This window comes from Heptranchias perlo, chromosome 6, assembly GCF_035084215.1.
Source record: "Heptranchias perlo isolate sHepPer1 chromosome 6, sHepPer1.hap1, whole genome shotgun sequence".
NCBI classification, from domain to species: Eukaryota; Metazoa; Chordata; class Chondrichthyes; order Hexanchiformes; family Hexanchidae; genus Heptranchias; species Heptranchias perlo.
The window spans coordinates 51,173,815-51,190,374 of NC_090330.1; positions in this window are offsets into that span (position 1 = coordinate 51,173,815).

The following is a 16,560-nucleotide window of genomic DNA, read 5'->3' on the forward strand; positions in this document are numbered from 1 at the left end:
AAGTGGACAAGTTCACATTTTCACACATTATACTCCATCTGACAAATTTTTGCCCACTCACTTAACCTATCGATATCCCTTTGCAGACTCATGACCTCTTCACAACTTACTTTCCTACCTACCTTTGTGTCATCAGCAAATTGAGCAACCATACATTCGGTCCCATCATCCAAGTCATTGATATAGATTGTAAATAGTTGAGGCCCAAGGACTGATCCCTGTGGCACTCCACTCGTTACATCTTGCCAACCTGAAAATGACATTTATGCCTACTCTCTGTTTCCTGTTAGCTAACCAATCCTTTATCCATGCTAATATGTTACCCCCTACACCATGAGCTCTTATTTTGTGTAGTAGTCTTTGAAGTAGCACCTTGTCAAAAGCCTTCCGGAAATCCAAATACACCACATCTACAGGATCCCCTTTATCCATGTTGCTTGTTACTTCCTCAAAGAACTCTAATAAATTAGTCAAACACGATTTCCCTTTCACAAAGCTTGTGACTCTGCCTGATAGCATTGAGATTTTCTAAGTGCCCTGCTATAACCTCCTTAATAATAGATTCTAGCATTTTCCCTATGACAGATGTTAAGCTAACTGGCCTGTAGTTTCCTGCTTTTTGTCTCCACCCTTTCTTGAATAGAGGAGTTACATTTGCTATTTTCCAATCTGTTGGGACCCTTCCAGAATCGAGGGAATTTTGGAAAATTAATTCCAATGCATCTACTATTTCTGCAGCCACTTCTTTTAAGACCCTAGGATAAAGTACATCAGGACCTGGGGACTTGTCAGCTTTTAATTCTAATATTTTTTTCAGAACCATTTCTCTGGTGATTGTAAATGTTTTAAGTTCCTCCCTCCCTTTCACCTCTTGATTCACAATTATTTCTGGCATGTTATTTGTATCCTCTACAGTGAAGACGGACGCAAAATATCTGTTCAATTTATCCGCCATTTCCTTATTCTCCATTATTAATTCCCCAGATTCAATCTCTAGAGGACCAACACTCATTTTACTTACTCTTTTCCTTTTTAAATACCTGTAAATTCTCTTACTATCTGTTTTTATATTTTTAGCTAGCTTTCTCTCATACTCTAATTTCTCCCTCCTTATTATTCTTTTAGTCATTCTTTTCTGTTTTTTATTTTCTGTCCAATCTTCTGACCTGCCAGTAATCTTCGCAGAATTGTATGCTTTTTCTTTCAATTTGATACTATCTTTAACTTCCTTAGTTAGCCACATCTGGTACGTCCTTCCCCTGGAACCTTTCTTTCTCACTGGAATGTATCTTTGCTGAGTGTTATGAAATATCTCATTAAATGTCTCCCACTGCATCTCTACTGACCTATCCCTTAACCTAATTTCCCAGTTCACTTTAGCCAGTTCTGCCTTCATAGCCTCATAATTGCCCTTATTTCAGTTTAAAACACTAGTCTTAGACTTACTCTTCTCTCCCTCAAACTGAATGCGAAATTCAATCATATTGTGATCACTGCTACCTAGAAGCTCCTCTACAATGAGGTCATGAATTAATCCTGTCTCATTACACATTACCAGATCTAGAATAGCCTGCTCCCTGGTTGGCTCTAGAATGTGCTGCTCTAAGAAACTGTCCCAAAAGCACTCTATGAACTCATCTTCCAGGCTACCTTTGCCAATCAGATTTTTCCAATCTATAGGCAGATTAAAATCACTCATTACTGCTGTTCCTTTCTCACAAGCCCTCATTATTTCTTCCTGTATATCCTGCCCTACTGTGTGCTTACTGTTAGGGGGCCTATAAACTACTCCCACAAGTGACTTCTCGTCTTTACTATTTCTTATCTCTACCCAAACTGATTCTACATCTTGGTCTTTAGAACTAAGGTCATTTCTCTCTATTATACTCATGTCATCCTTAATTAACACAGCTACCCCTCCACCTTTTCCTAGCCTCCTATCCTTCTGAAATGACCCTTGAATATTCAGGTTCCAGCCTTTGTCATCTTGCAGCCATATCTCTGTAATGGCTATCAAATCATACATATTTATTTCTATAGGAAGAATGAGGATAGGCAATATAAACTGGAGGGCACAACTCTAAAAGGGGTACAGAAACAGAGAACAAATCGTTGAAGGTGGCAAGGCAAGTTGAGAAAGTGGTTAAAAAAGCATACGGGATCCTGGGCTTTATAAATAGAGGCATAGAGTACAAAAGTATGGAAGTCATGATGAATCTTTATAAAACACTGGTTTGGCCACAACTGGTGTATTGTGTCCAGTTCTGGGCACCGCACTCCAGGAAAGATGTGAAGACCTTAGAATGGGTGCAGAAGAGATTTACTAGAATAATTCCAGGAATGAGGGACTTTAGTTACGTGGATAGATTGGAGAAGCTGGGGTTGTTCTCCTTGGAACAGAGACAGCTGCAAGGAGATTTGATAGAGGTATTCAAAATCATGAAGGGTCTAGACAGAGAGAAACTGTTCCCATTGGCAGAAGGGTCAAGGACCAGAGGACATAAATTTAAGGTGATTGGCAAAAGAACCAAAGGTGACATGAGGAAAAACCTTTTTACACAACGAGTGGTTAGGATCTGGAATGCACTGCCCAAGGGGGTGGTGGAGTCAGATTCAATCATGGCCTTCAAAAGGGAACTGGATAAGTACTTGAAAGGAAAAAAATTGCAGGGCTACGGGGAAAGGACGGGGAGTGGGACTAGCTGGATTGCAATTGCATAGAGCTGGCATAGACTCGATGGGCTGAATAGTCTCCTTCCATGCTGTGACCTTTCTATAATTCTATGATTCTCCTCCCACCCCCTTGCAATAAAGGCCAACATTCCATTTGCTTTCCTAATTGCTTGCTGTACCTGCATGCTAACTTTTTCAGTTTCTTGTACAAGGATACCCAAGTCTCTCTGAACATCAACATTTAATAGTTTCTCAATATTCAAAAAATATTCTGTTTTTCTATTCTTCCTACCAAAGTGAATAACCTCACATTTCCCCACATTATACTCCATCTGCCACTTCCTTGCCCACCCACTTAACCTGTCTATATCCCTTTGCAGACTCTTTGTGTCCTTCTCACAGCTTACTTTCACCCAGCTTTGTATTGTCAGCAAACTTGGATACATTACACTCTGTCCCTTCATCTAAGTCATTAATATAGATTCTAAACAGCTGAGGCCCAAGCACCGATTTTTGCGGCACCCCACTAGTTACAGACTGCCAGCCTGAAAATGACCCGTTTATCCCTACTCCCTGTTTTCTGTCCGACAACCAATCCTCTATCTATGCTAATCTGTTACCCACAACCCCACGAGCCCTTATCTTGTGTAACAACCTTTTATGTGGCACCTTGTCGAATGCCTTTTGAAAATCCAAATATATGACATCCACTGGTTCCCCTTTAAATACCCTGCTAGTTACATCCTTAAAAAACTCTAATAGGTTTGTCAAACATGATTTCCCTTTCATAAAACCATGTTGACTCTGGCTAATCATATTATGATTTTCTAAGTGCCCTGTTACCACTTCCTTAATAATGGATTCCAGCATTTTCCCGATGACTGATTGTCAGGCTAACTGGCCTGTAGTTCCCTGTTTTCTCTCTCCCTCTTTTCTTGAATAGTGGAGTCACATTTGCTACCTTCCAATCCGTTGGAACCGTTCTAGAATCTCGGGAATTTTGGAAGATCATAACCAATGCATCCATTATCTCTGCAACCATCTCTTTTAGAACCCTTGGATGTAGGCCATCAGGTCCAGGGAATTTATTAGGTTTTAGTCCCATTAGTTTCTCAAGTACTTTTTCTCTACTGATATTAATTATTTTAAGTTCCTCAATCTCATTAGACTCTTGGTTCCCCACTATTTCTGGTATGATTTTTGTGTCTTCTACTGTGAAGACAGATACAAATTATTTGTTTAGCGCATCTGCCATTGCCTGATTCCACATTATAATTTCTCCAGTTTCACTGTCTAAAGGACCAACGTTTACTTTTGCTACCCTCTTCCTTTTTCCATACTTGTAGGAGCTCTTATAATCCGTTTTTATATTTCTTGCTAGTTTACTTTCATATTCTATTTTCTCTCGTTTTATCAATTTTTAGTTTCCTTTGATGGTTTGTAAAACTCTCCCAATCCTCAGGCTTACTACTCTTCTTGGCAACATTATAGGCATCTTCTTTTAAACTAATACTATCCTTAACTTCTTTAGTTAGCCATGGGTGGATCACTTTTCCCGTGGAGTTTTTATTTCTCAATGGAATATATAATTGTTGAGAATATTGAAATATTTCTTTAAATTGCTTCTCAAGTGTCATACCCTTTACTTTAATTTCCCAATCTACCTTTGACAACTCTCCCCTCATACTAATGTAATTGGCTTTATTTAAGTTTAAGATTCTAGTTTCTGACTTAAGTACGTCACTCTCAAACTCAATGTGAAATTGTGTCATATTATGATTACTGTTCCCCAGAGGATCTCTTACTGTGAGATTACTAATTAATCCTGTCTCATTACTTAATACAAGGTCTAAAATAGCTTCTTCCCTGGTTGGTTCCATGATGCATTGCTCTAGGAAACTGTCTCGCATGCATTCCATGACCTCGTCCTTCAAACTACCTTTGCCAATTTGAATTGTCCAGTCGATATGAAGATTAAAGTCCCTCATGATCACTGCATTACTTTTGTTACAAGTTCCTATTATTTCATGCCAACAGAATTGCTACTATTAGGGGGCCTGTAAACTACTTCCACCAGTGTTTTCTGCCCCTTATTATTTCTTATTTCCATCCATACTGATTCTACTTCCTGATCTTCTGAGCCAAGATCCTTTCTCACCACTGTCCTTATGTCATCCTTTATTATTAGGGCTACATCCTTTCCATTCTGCCTGTCTTTTCTAAACGTCATGTACCCTGGAATATTTAGTTCCCAACCTTGGTCATTTTGCAACCATGTCTCTGTAATGGCTATTAGATCAAACCCATTTACCTCTACCTGTGCAACTAATTCATCTACCTTGTTACGAATGCTCTGTGCATTCAGAGCCTTTAATTTAGACTTTTTACCATTTTTTCCTGCTTTGACATTATTTGCTGATGCACTATTATTGGTAAACTCTCTGTCCCTTCCTGCCACACTCTGCTTATCTTTACCTAAATCACTAAACTGCCCTGTTGCCTTGACAGTCCTCATTAGATTTCTAAATTTCCCCCTCATCCATTAAATGCGGCGCACAATGTGTTGATGGCTTTAGTGATTTATCCATCAGTACCGCAAATCCCTCTCTTATGTTGTATCCGGTATCAATAAAGCACATATACACAATGACCATAACACGGTAGGAATGAGAAAAAGTCATTAAGTCCATCCGGCTTGCTCTGTGTTTTACGGCTGGTTCAGAATCTCATCTGAATTCTGTCCATTTTTATTTTTTTTATGAGCCAGCATTCATATCCATAGCAATATAGGAATACACAGGAGCAGATAAGACTATTATGGTCCATGTGATCAGTCCTAGAATTTAAAACGTGCAATGCTATACTCTCTCTTATATCCCTCAATTGCTTACTTTTGAAAACAAATTATCTACCACCCCCTTGAACTTGCAAATACTATCAACTGCCACTATTTCCTTAGGCAGGACATATATCGCCATTCCTTCATCATCACTGGGTCAAAATCCTGGAACTCCCTACCTAACAACATTGTGGGAGTATCTTCACGACGTGAACTGCAGCGGTTCTATAAAAAAGCCCCCCACCACCTTCTCAAGGGCAACTAGGGATGGGCAATAAATGCTGGCCTTGCCAACGTCGCCCACATCCCGAGCTCAGGCACCGGCCTGAGTGGAGTCAGCCTAATCTTAACCCCTCCCAAGCTAGATGGATAATATTGAGCTTGCAGGGTTGTCAGGCCTTTAAAACACATAGGGGGTTAAATTGGTTAACTCGAGAAAACGGGTGCTGGGAGCGTGATTAACCCGCGTCCGTTGGTTGCGATGCAGGCAACACGTAACATTCGTGCTGCCTGATGATTTCAATGATAGCTGTGGGCAGCCAGTGCTACCTGCGCTGTTGATTGGCTGCACGCACCAGCAGGGGGACCCGATATCGGGAGTGGCTAATTAAAGGCGGCCTGCACCTCTTAAAGGGGAGGTGCAGTGTGGCTGCAAGAAGTGGTGGAAGTGCTTTGAGAAGTGAATCTGTTGTAGAATATAGTGAAACATGGCTGTGCCGATGAGAGAGCATACACCAAGCTTCTCGGCGGTGCACTAGAGGCCTTGGTGGAAGAGGTGGACAGAGGGAGGGGCATCCTATATCCGCAGTGGGCCAGGAGGCCCTCCAGACATATGCTCAAGAGGCAGTGGGAGGCTGTGGCAGACGAGGTCAATGCCAGGAGCATCGCACCACACACATGGATAAAGTGCAGGAAGAAGTTCAATGATTTGATACGAGTGGTCAAGATGAATGAGTTCGAGTTTCAAGTGGCATATCCTCCCAACTGCACCACTAGCCTCATCCACTGCTCCACGCACTACACCCCCCATCACCCACCTACCAATAAACTCTTTCAATCAGTACTCAACCTCTCAAATCAGATAATGCCTCTCACTCTCACACATTACGACTCTGGCAAGCCACACACCCACAACTCACAGGTCACACACAGAGGCAGCTATTCAACTATGGCAGTCACATCACCCAAACATCTTGCAGGACACTCACTGACACAGTTCCCTCTGTCTTGCAGGAGAAGGTGGCGCACAACAGCAGGCAGGAGGAAAGAATGGACGGAGGACAGGCACGTCTACATGTCCTCACCCCCATGGAGGAGAGACTGCTGGCCATCAATGGATGGGCCATGGCTGAGGCCGTGGCCAATGGCAGTGCTGGAGGTATCGATGATGAGGGTCTCTGCATACCTAATCCTTCTTCTCGTTTCCCATGTGTCCCTCAGCCCACAATCCTTTCTGACTCACGTACTGCAGATGGTGTAAGCATGCACATCTTACTTTCTCCTCTCCCTACGCCACAACTCAACCCATGTCATTTCAGATATCCAACAAATGGAACCTGCACAGTCAGAGGAGGCAGAGGCTGTCAACAGTGATGGTGACGGTGGACCATCACTCGATCTTACACTCGCAGCCACCAGCTCAGATACTGACACTGCGCAGAGTTTAGAGGCTAGGATAGAGTTCTGGGCACCGCACCTTCGGAAGGACATATTGGCCTTGGAGGGAGTGCAGCGTAGGTTTACTAGAATGATACCCGGACTTCAAGGGTTAAGTTACGAGGAGAGATTAGACAAATTGGGGTTGTATTCTCTGGAGTTTCGAAGGTTAAGGGGTGATCTGATTGAAGTTTATAAGATATTAAGGGGAACAGATAGGGTGGATAGAGAGAAACTATTTCCGCTGGTTGGGGCTTTTAGGAGTAGGGGGCACAGTCTAAAAATTAGAGCCAGACCTTTCAGGAGCGAGATTAGAAAACATTTCTACACACAAAGGGTGGTAGAAGTTTGGAATTCTCTTCCGCAAACGGCAATTGATACTAGCTCAATTGCTAAATTTAAATCTAAGATAGATAGCTTTTTGGCAACCAAAGGTATTAAGGGATATGGGCCAAAGGCAGGTATATGGAGCTAGATCACAGCTCAGCCATGATCTTATCAAATGGCAGAGCAGGCACGAGGGGCTGAATGGCCTACTCCTGTTCCTATGTTCCTATGTTCCAAGGGATCTGCACGTGGTGAGACACTGGGCAAAAGTGCACAGGAGTCAGGGCGGGTGGCGTGGATACCGTAGTGCCAGCTCACCAGAGGGTGAGTTCGCTCACTAGTTCTGCTGCAGAGGAGTCAGATGATGACTTCGATGGGCCAGGCTACAGAAGAAGGCTGATGGGCGTACACGGCCAAATGCTTGGTGCACTGGAAAGCCTGCCAGAAAGCCTGCGCACAATGTCAAGGGGCATGGAGGAGTCCAGCTCCAACTTGGCACAGGGCTTTGCGCAGTGCTTGGAGCCCACATTTTCTCACATGGAATGGGTGGTCACCTCCATCAGCACACCTGTGGAACCCACCATGATGCAACGTCTGATAACCAATGCCACAGCTTCTATTGCAGCACAAACATCTGCCATCCAAGTTCTGATTGCTGCTTTGGAAGCTCAGGCTGCTGCTATCGTGTCTCTGGGTACCACTGTTGAAAGGGGCATCCAGTGTGTCACAGCAGTCCAGCAATCTTTTCTCCAGCAGATCACCAGGACTGCTGAGACGCCGCCTCAGGAGAGTGACAGTGGCTGCATGGTACATGAACTTGCTGTCCTCTCTCAGGATGACAGCGTTCCTGCTCCCACCCTTGCCACTCCGCCAGTGCTCTTGTTGTTGCCTGTCAGCCAGCCAGCCCAGACTGCTGAAGCCCAGGCCGAGATGGTGCAGTCTGAAGCCGGGCTCTCTTGGTCCAGAGCTGCTCGAGGCCATCCTCCATGACCTCTGCACTCTCCTCGATTGAAGGTCAGCAGCCTTCCACCTTCCATGCTCTAGCCACTGGGTATGCACCTCGTAGGATCACTAGGATAGGTAAAGGCACACGAACAATGGGCATTAAGGGAATGCACAAAGGTGAATAGTATCAGTTTGTTTGAATCATTGATGTGTAAATGTGTAAATGTATAAATGTGGTTATGAATTTGTATTTGGTATTGGTTTTCATTTCTGCGATGAGCTGAGAGAGGAAGCAATGTGCAATCATAAGAAGGACAATTTGATGGTCATGTGGGAGGGGAAAGTTAAGGAGTGTGGGACTGTTGGTGAATGGAGAGGTGTCGTTGAGGTTACTGGTATAACTCAATAATCATCTGATCACACAAAGCCTGGCAGACAGGGCCTATCCATCTTGTAGAGTCTACCTGCCTCTTCCTCGACTTCCTCCTCCTCCTCTTCCTCGACTTCCTCCTTGTCCTCTTCCTCCCTCTTCTGGCAACTTGTCGTGCTCTCCGTGGCCTCTCTGCACGCTCTCAGTCATGTTCAACTCCCAGAGATAGCCTTAGCAGGCCATCCATGTCTGGAAGCAACTTTGTTCAGCACACTATTTTAAATGCCACTAACAGTAATGCAAGACCAGCCAGACCACTCTCTATCGAATATTGCAAATTTCTCTAAGTATAGGAAAATTCCACAAACACCCACAATTGTACCAGCAGCCAGAATAAACGAACCTGTAACTCCTGCATGATCCCTTTAAATAGCGCTGTGGGTGGGGGGGGGGGGGTCCTTCATGCCCTTTAACTCCTGTTCAACTGTACGAGGTTAGGACAGTACGTTGGCTGGAGCGGGGAGTTTGAAGATGTTGGCCGCTGCTTCAAATCAGCATTGCACACTGATTTACGTCATAATCTCCCTACTTTACTAGCTGCCGGCGTTCGTTAGGTGCCTGTCCGCAATCACCTTTACCAAGATTGCACTTCACGCCGGAAATGTGCGCGCACATCTCGGATGCCATTTTCGGGGCTTAGATGACCGTGTAGTGCCTACAAAATGGGTGCTTCATGGCTCAGTTTAGCCCCAATAGGCTTTTGAAAGCACAAGCTTTTCAACACAGCGGGGGTAATGTAAGAAAAGGCAACAGGAGCATACGTCAAATGCTTCGGATCGGGAAAGCATTGATAGGTGTGCAAAGGCATGGGCCTCTCATTCCTATCTGGTAATCTGTTCAAAGAACTGGGATTTTAAAACATTAATAGTATTGCATCCAGAATATGGTCAAATGGTATAAGGAATGGATTTGAAACTAATGAAGCAATCAAAATTGGAGATGTTAGGACCATGAAGAATGCCTGTGCATAGAAATAAAAGGGGCTATCTCTACATGAAAGGCCATAAACAGAGACAGTAAAGGGGCCTTTTACGTTCCATGGTTCAAGCACATGGTCTTTTCTACATCAAAGGGTCTTCAGTCACATGATCAAAGCCTAAACTGTCAATCATTGAATTTTATTAATGATTGAAACATAGCAACAGGGAGCAATTGGACAAAAAGAATGAGACTCCCCAATCCTACGTCCTATTGGTAAAAACAATAAAAGAAGACTTTGAGAGAAGAACAGTCTCTTCACCACCCAGCAGCCACAAGGAACGCAAACTAGAATCAAACATCACTCAAGGAGAAGAGGACCTCAAGACACAAGAAGCTGATCACTTCTGAGCTGCCTGATGAGTAAAATCCTTGGTTTAAAAGTTGTATGTGTCTTAATGATTTGCTCGATGTGTGTATGAATTATTAAGTCATTAAATAATAACATTGCAAATTATAGGAACATAGGAATATAGGAACAGGAGTAGGCCATTCAACCCCTCGTGCCTGCTCCGTCATTTGATAAGATCATGGCTGATCTGTGATCGAGCTCCATATACCTGCCTTTGGCCCATATCCCTTAATACCTTTGGTTGCCAAAAAGCTATCTATCTCAGATTTAAATTTAGCAATTGAGCTAGTATCAATTGCCATTTGCGGAAGAGAGTTCCAAACTTCTACCACCCTTTGTGTGTAGAAATGTTTTCTAATCTCGCTCCTGAAAGGTCTGGCTCTAATTTTTAGACTGTGCCCCCTACTCCTAGAATCCCCAACCAGTGGAAATAGTTTCTCTCTATCCACCCTATCCGTTCCCCTTAATATCTTATAAACTTCGATCAGATCACCCCATAACCTTCGAAACTCTAGAGAATACAACCCCAATTTGTGTAATCGCTCCTCGTAATTTAACCCTTGAAGTCCGCTGCACTCCCTCCAAGGCCAATATGTCCTTCGGAAGGTGCGGTGCCCAGAACTGCTCACAGTACTCCAGGTGCGGTCTAACCAGGGTTTTGTATAGCTGCAGCATAACTTCTGCCCCCTTGTACTCTAGTCCTCTAGATATAAAGGCCAGCATTCCATTAGCCTTCTTGATTATTTTCTGCACCTGTTCATGACACTTCAATGATCTATGTACCTGAACCCCTAAGTCCCTTTGGACATCCACAGTTTTTAACTTTTTACCATTTAGAAAGTACCCTGTTCTATCCTTTTTTGATCCAAAGAATAGGTGCATAACGGGATTTTATGGAGGAAAGTTATATTTATGGTTTGATTTTGCTTCATGAATGGTAGTATGAATTATGACATCATTAAATAATTACTTTTGATTAATGAAACTACCATGCGTGAGGGTGACTTTCTTTCCTTGACTATTCGTCCAGTTCTAAGAATCACACTAGATAAGGCATACCCTACACTTAGAAACATCAAAATGTGGACTCTGGCTGAGCAGAGATTCTTCTATTGCAGTAAGCCTAAATGCAGATTTTGCTATGTGTCATCCACGCTTTCTTGCTAGAGATACAACCAGATGGATGCATTAACAGTAAAAGAGTTATTTATGCATAAAAGATTGATCCATTTCAGGAACAACAGATTGTGAGACTTTAATAAAAACAAAAGTGCATGAAACTTCAGGCAAACAGAAGAGCTGAAGAACTGAATATTATCCAATGTTTTGGGAATGGTTAATAAAAGAACTTATAACTGGATCTCCTCTCATACTACTAATGCTTTTACATCCAAGCTCTATATCTAACTTGGTGAATGAAACACCTTTATTGCTTCAACCATTAAGTCCATTTTTGGTGCGCAAGTAAACTTAGTAAATTAGGGTTTGCAAACTTTCATTGTATCATTCCCAATCCACAGAAGCTACACTGATTCTATAGAGAACTTTTAGTTTTTGTATTGCCCGATTTTGGACTTTACAAATGATTGTATAATATCAGCTACAGGGCATTACAATGGGAGAAGAAAGAGCATTTTCATTTTGAGAAGTTGTTTCAAAAAGTTGGAATGGTTTTGATGGAATATACTGATGGAAGAACATACACAGCAAATTACATAATTGTCTATCTGACATGAGATAGTTAGTAAATGTATTATTGTGTATATGTGTTATCAATTATATAGTTCTTTGGTGCAAGTGCTCTTGTGATCAATATCTGTAGTTACTTGCTTTGAATGGGTTCTGAATTAGATATTTATTTTTCCTTAGTACAAGACTGCTTCAGATTAAAGTCAGTGCTTGTCAATCTGTTAGTTCGCAAGGAGGTTATTCCATATAGGGATCTGTTTTAATTTATTAGCTTTTAAAATAATTCTTAGTGGAATTTTATAGCATAACTTACATCAAACAATCAGACCAATATAATGCAAAATTATAAGTAAATGAAAATGTTTTTGGGAAGATAGGAAAATACAAGAATGAAAACTACCATTACAGTCCATCCGGCATGTCCTGATGACAAGGAAATGTCAAATCCCATGAAATCTCTAATACTCCTCCAACAAACTTTTCACCGGGTACTTATCTAATTCTCTTGAATTTGCAGATAAAATCAGCCCCCACTGCTTCTCCTGGAAGTCTATTCCATGCGTTCGCTACGCTCTGCATAAAGTATTTAAATCTAAACTGTCCTTCCGCCCTCCCTCTTCTAAGTTTAAGGATATGTCTTTGTTACAAGTTTGGGTCTTGCCTTAGATATTCTCTCAGGTACAGTGGTGCTCGTCACTCCTGTAAGTGGTCTCAGTGTCTTATGTCCAGGGGGTGCCTATATTCAACTATGCAATAATGTGATCCAGGTGTGTACAAATGTATTTTCTTGTGATCTGAACTGGATGTTTGTGATTTTTGCATGTGTACTTCAATCTCTTTGAAGGTGCTTTATTTCACCATAATCGATCATACAGTTTAACATTTATGATTGGACTCACTTAATTCAGTCAGTACAACTGGCCTTCATATAATAATACAAAAATAACAAACATGCTATGGTTCCCTACATAAGTGGACCATCTTGCTTGACCTAAACAAAATATCTTCTAACTACCTTCCTGCATTCTCCTTCTGTACCTGGCCAAAGCTTCTCTCACAGCTTTCTGTTTGAAGGCCTGAATGACTTTTCATGTCTCTGTCTCTATCTCGGTCTCTGTCTCTATTTTTTATTACCCTGTATTCAGGGACCAAAGATTCCCCAACACAAAGGGAGTGAATGCTTATCAATTGCCAAGACAGGCTAATGAATTGTTTATTATTTATGGGGAAACAACATAAAAGCATAGCTTATTTGTATTTTAATCATCTATTGTCTTTTTAAAACAAAAATTGTGTGAATACACTTTGCTTTAAAACTCAACATAGAATACTCTCTGTGGAAAAATGATCAAAAAAATCTTGAAACATGACAGCTCTCCTGTAGAATTTGTGTCTATATTAAATATATTGATGTTTATCTTGTCCATATCCTTTAGAATCTTGAATACTTCAATATCACTCATCAGCCTTCTCTTCTCCACTATAAACATTCCCAGCTTCTGCAGCCTCCCCATATAACTTAGGTACCAAATCCCAGCTATCAATTTAATGTCCTTTGCTGCACACTCTTCAGTTTCTGGATATCTTTTTTATAATATGGTGGCCAAAATTGTATTCAGTACTCCAGGTGGGGCTCGATCAGCACTCTGTACAAACTCAGGATCACTTCTTAAGATTTGTGCTCTATTCTTCAGGTAGCCCAAGATCCGATTTGCTGTCTTAAATGCGGCTAAACAATGCGCTGATGGCTTTTGTGATTTATCCAGTACCCCAAATCTCTCTCCTATGTTGTGTCCGGTATAAATAAAGCACATATACATAATGACCATAACATGGTAGGAATGAAAAAAGTCACAAAGTCCATCCAGCTTGCTCTGTGTTTTATGGCTGGTTCAGAATCCCATCTGAATCCTGTCCATTTTTCTTTTTTGTGAACCAACATTCATATCCATAGGAACATAGGAATGCACAGGAGCAGATAAGACTATTATGGTCCATGTGATCAGTCCCAGAATTCAAAAAGTACTATGCTATACTCTCTCTTATATCCCGCAATTGCTTATTTTCTAAAACAAATTATCTACCACCCCCTTGAACTTGCAAATACTATCAACCACCTCTATTTCCTTAGGCAGGACATATATCGCCATTCCTTCATCATCACTGGGTCAAAATCCTGGAACTTCCTACCTAACAACATTGTGAGAGTATCTTCACGATGCGAACTGCAGTGGTTCAATAAAAAGGCCCACTATCCCCTTCTCATGGGCAACTAGGGATGGGCAATAAATGCTGGCCTTGCCAGCGACATCCATATCCTAAGAATGAATTTAAAAAGTCTGTTCCACCATCATCTGGATGGTAGTTAAATCTATAATAGAAAGGATTGATAGATTATCTTTTTTTTATGGTGAAAAATTGGCTCCTTTAGGAGCTGAAGAATTTTTAAACTCCCCTTTGTCTTTGACCCAGGAAGAGCCTTGGAGCATCTCAGGTAGAGTGGTTGCTTGCTGTTTCACCTTAGCAATGCTTCCTGAAAATCAATATTTAAATTGCTCACAGCATTGTCACCATTCATCAATTCTGCTTAATCCTCAAAGAATTCTCGTATCTGTTTTGAATTGCTATCTTTACTCTTCCTTATTTCTTTGCTTATAATAGACTCCCATGTTTTTTCTTATTCTAGATGTCAAGTTCCTGGATTTTTACTTTTAAAAAGGTATTAAAACAACATTTGCTCTTTACCAACCTTTGGTGCTACTTCGAAGCCAATGAAGGAAAGCTCAACTTTTTCTTCTCTCATTTTCTTATCGTTATTTGAATATATTCAATCTGGTCCTGTCACCATATGAATGTTTGAGCATTCCAGTTTTTAAAGGCCACATCTTTACTAATCTTCATTTTGTAAATGACTTCGATTAATTTCCTATCCCTCCAAATACCAAGCAGAGTATACCACAATTTATACAGTGAACAATTCTTTAAATAATTATTGTCAATTCAATATGTATATATCCTAACATTCAGATCTTCTGAGTATGAGGGGAATATTAATACTCTCACTTTGGAGTTAACTCTTTTTGATCCTGATATACTCTTCAGGCACAATGTACCCTATTAGGGATGTTAAAGAACACATGTATGAGAGTCTTCTCAAATGCTGAAAATAATTGCTTGTCAAAGAAAGTGAGTTCGTCTTTTGGCTTACACTCCTTTAAGTTCGGCCTGGAGAGCAGTTGAACAGAGTACAATCAAACGTAGATATGCGTTCTTTAATTGCAGTCTGTCCCTGGGTAGAGTAGGGACATCACCTTCAGTATTGTACTATAAACCAACAGCAATGTTTATGTGACCTTTCCTTATACTTGGACATACCTACCGAAATCTATTTAAAATACATAGACTGAGTGTTTCTGTTCGCCACTCAAACGCTATTTCCCGCTATTCCATTATGAAGATTGCTGTATCTTTGTTTACTTAAATTGTAGTGCGATATTCCTCCCATTAAACTTGATCTTACACAGATTACTGTGTCCTTGTTTACTTCCCCTTTACTTGATTGCTCTATTGTCTTTGCAAGTAACAAGATCAGGGCTAATTTAACAGTCAACGGGACTGTCTTCTTCTTGTGTATATTTTTCCCAGGCTTGAGTGATACCCAATTTGCATCTACACAATACCAGTCAATTGACATGTTTTGACTTCTTTGCTCTGAGGAACTCCCTATAATTTATACCAGTATCAACCATCTATCTCACTTTCCATTAATTGGGTGGCTATTTAACCCTATTAGTCTCATACTGTTTCCCTTCCCCTCATCCATGTCTCAACATACCTCAATTTTTTTTATTATATTGCTCCCTCTCTTCTCTCAAATACTTAACACAACATAAGGCAACAAACAAAATAATTATAACAATTAATACAATTATTTAAAACTCAAGAAAACGTGCAGAATTGGATGGGCAAAATCCACAACTGCTTATAATGCTTCTGTCTGAAGGTTTTTTTGTAACATTGTGGGGCCCAACAGGCACCAATAATCTATCCCCAATTTTGGTCATCCCCAGTTGGTATGAGGCAAAATATCATGTTGGTGTAATGCAATATCTTCCTCTCTTTGAAAATGCCATGTCAGTTCTCTGCATTCCATCGATCGACCTGTAGAGAGCAGTTAGGGGATTCTTCATCCAGGGTGAAGCCACCTGCCAGCGATGAGCACATCACAGCTGAATAGCCATTCCTGGAACAGCAAAAGGTATCTGGGGCTTTCCAGACTCCCTCATTCCCACTAATCAATGTCCTTAGAAAGTTCACAAACTCCTCATGTATCTCCTCTCCCAGAAAGTTTATCGAGTCCACTTTAAATATTTTCATCAGTCTTTCATCAACAGATAGCGATAGCATTGTCATTGTTACAGGAACCATCCTTGAAATACTATCATTTTGCTTGTGTCTTCCTGGCATAACACGCCAATTGGAGTTTTCGCACCTTACAGCAAACCATATTCCCATCTAATTTCCAGGTTTATTTTAATAAAATTTGGGATCCAATTGTTTACTAATACCATTTAACCCCTTTTTGAATCGGATTTGAGCAAACAAAAAACCTTCATACACAATTGCCTTTGAAAGCAGTTGTTCCTTTCTAAAAACTGTTTAACCATTATG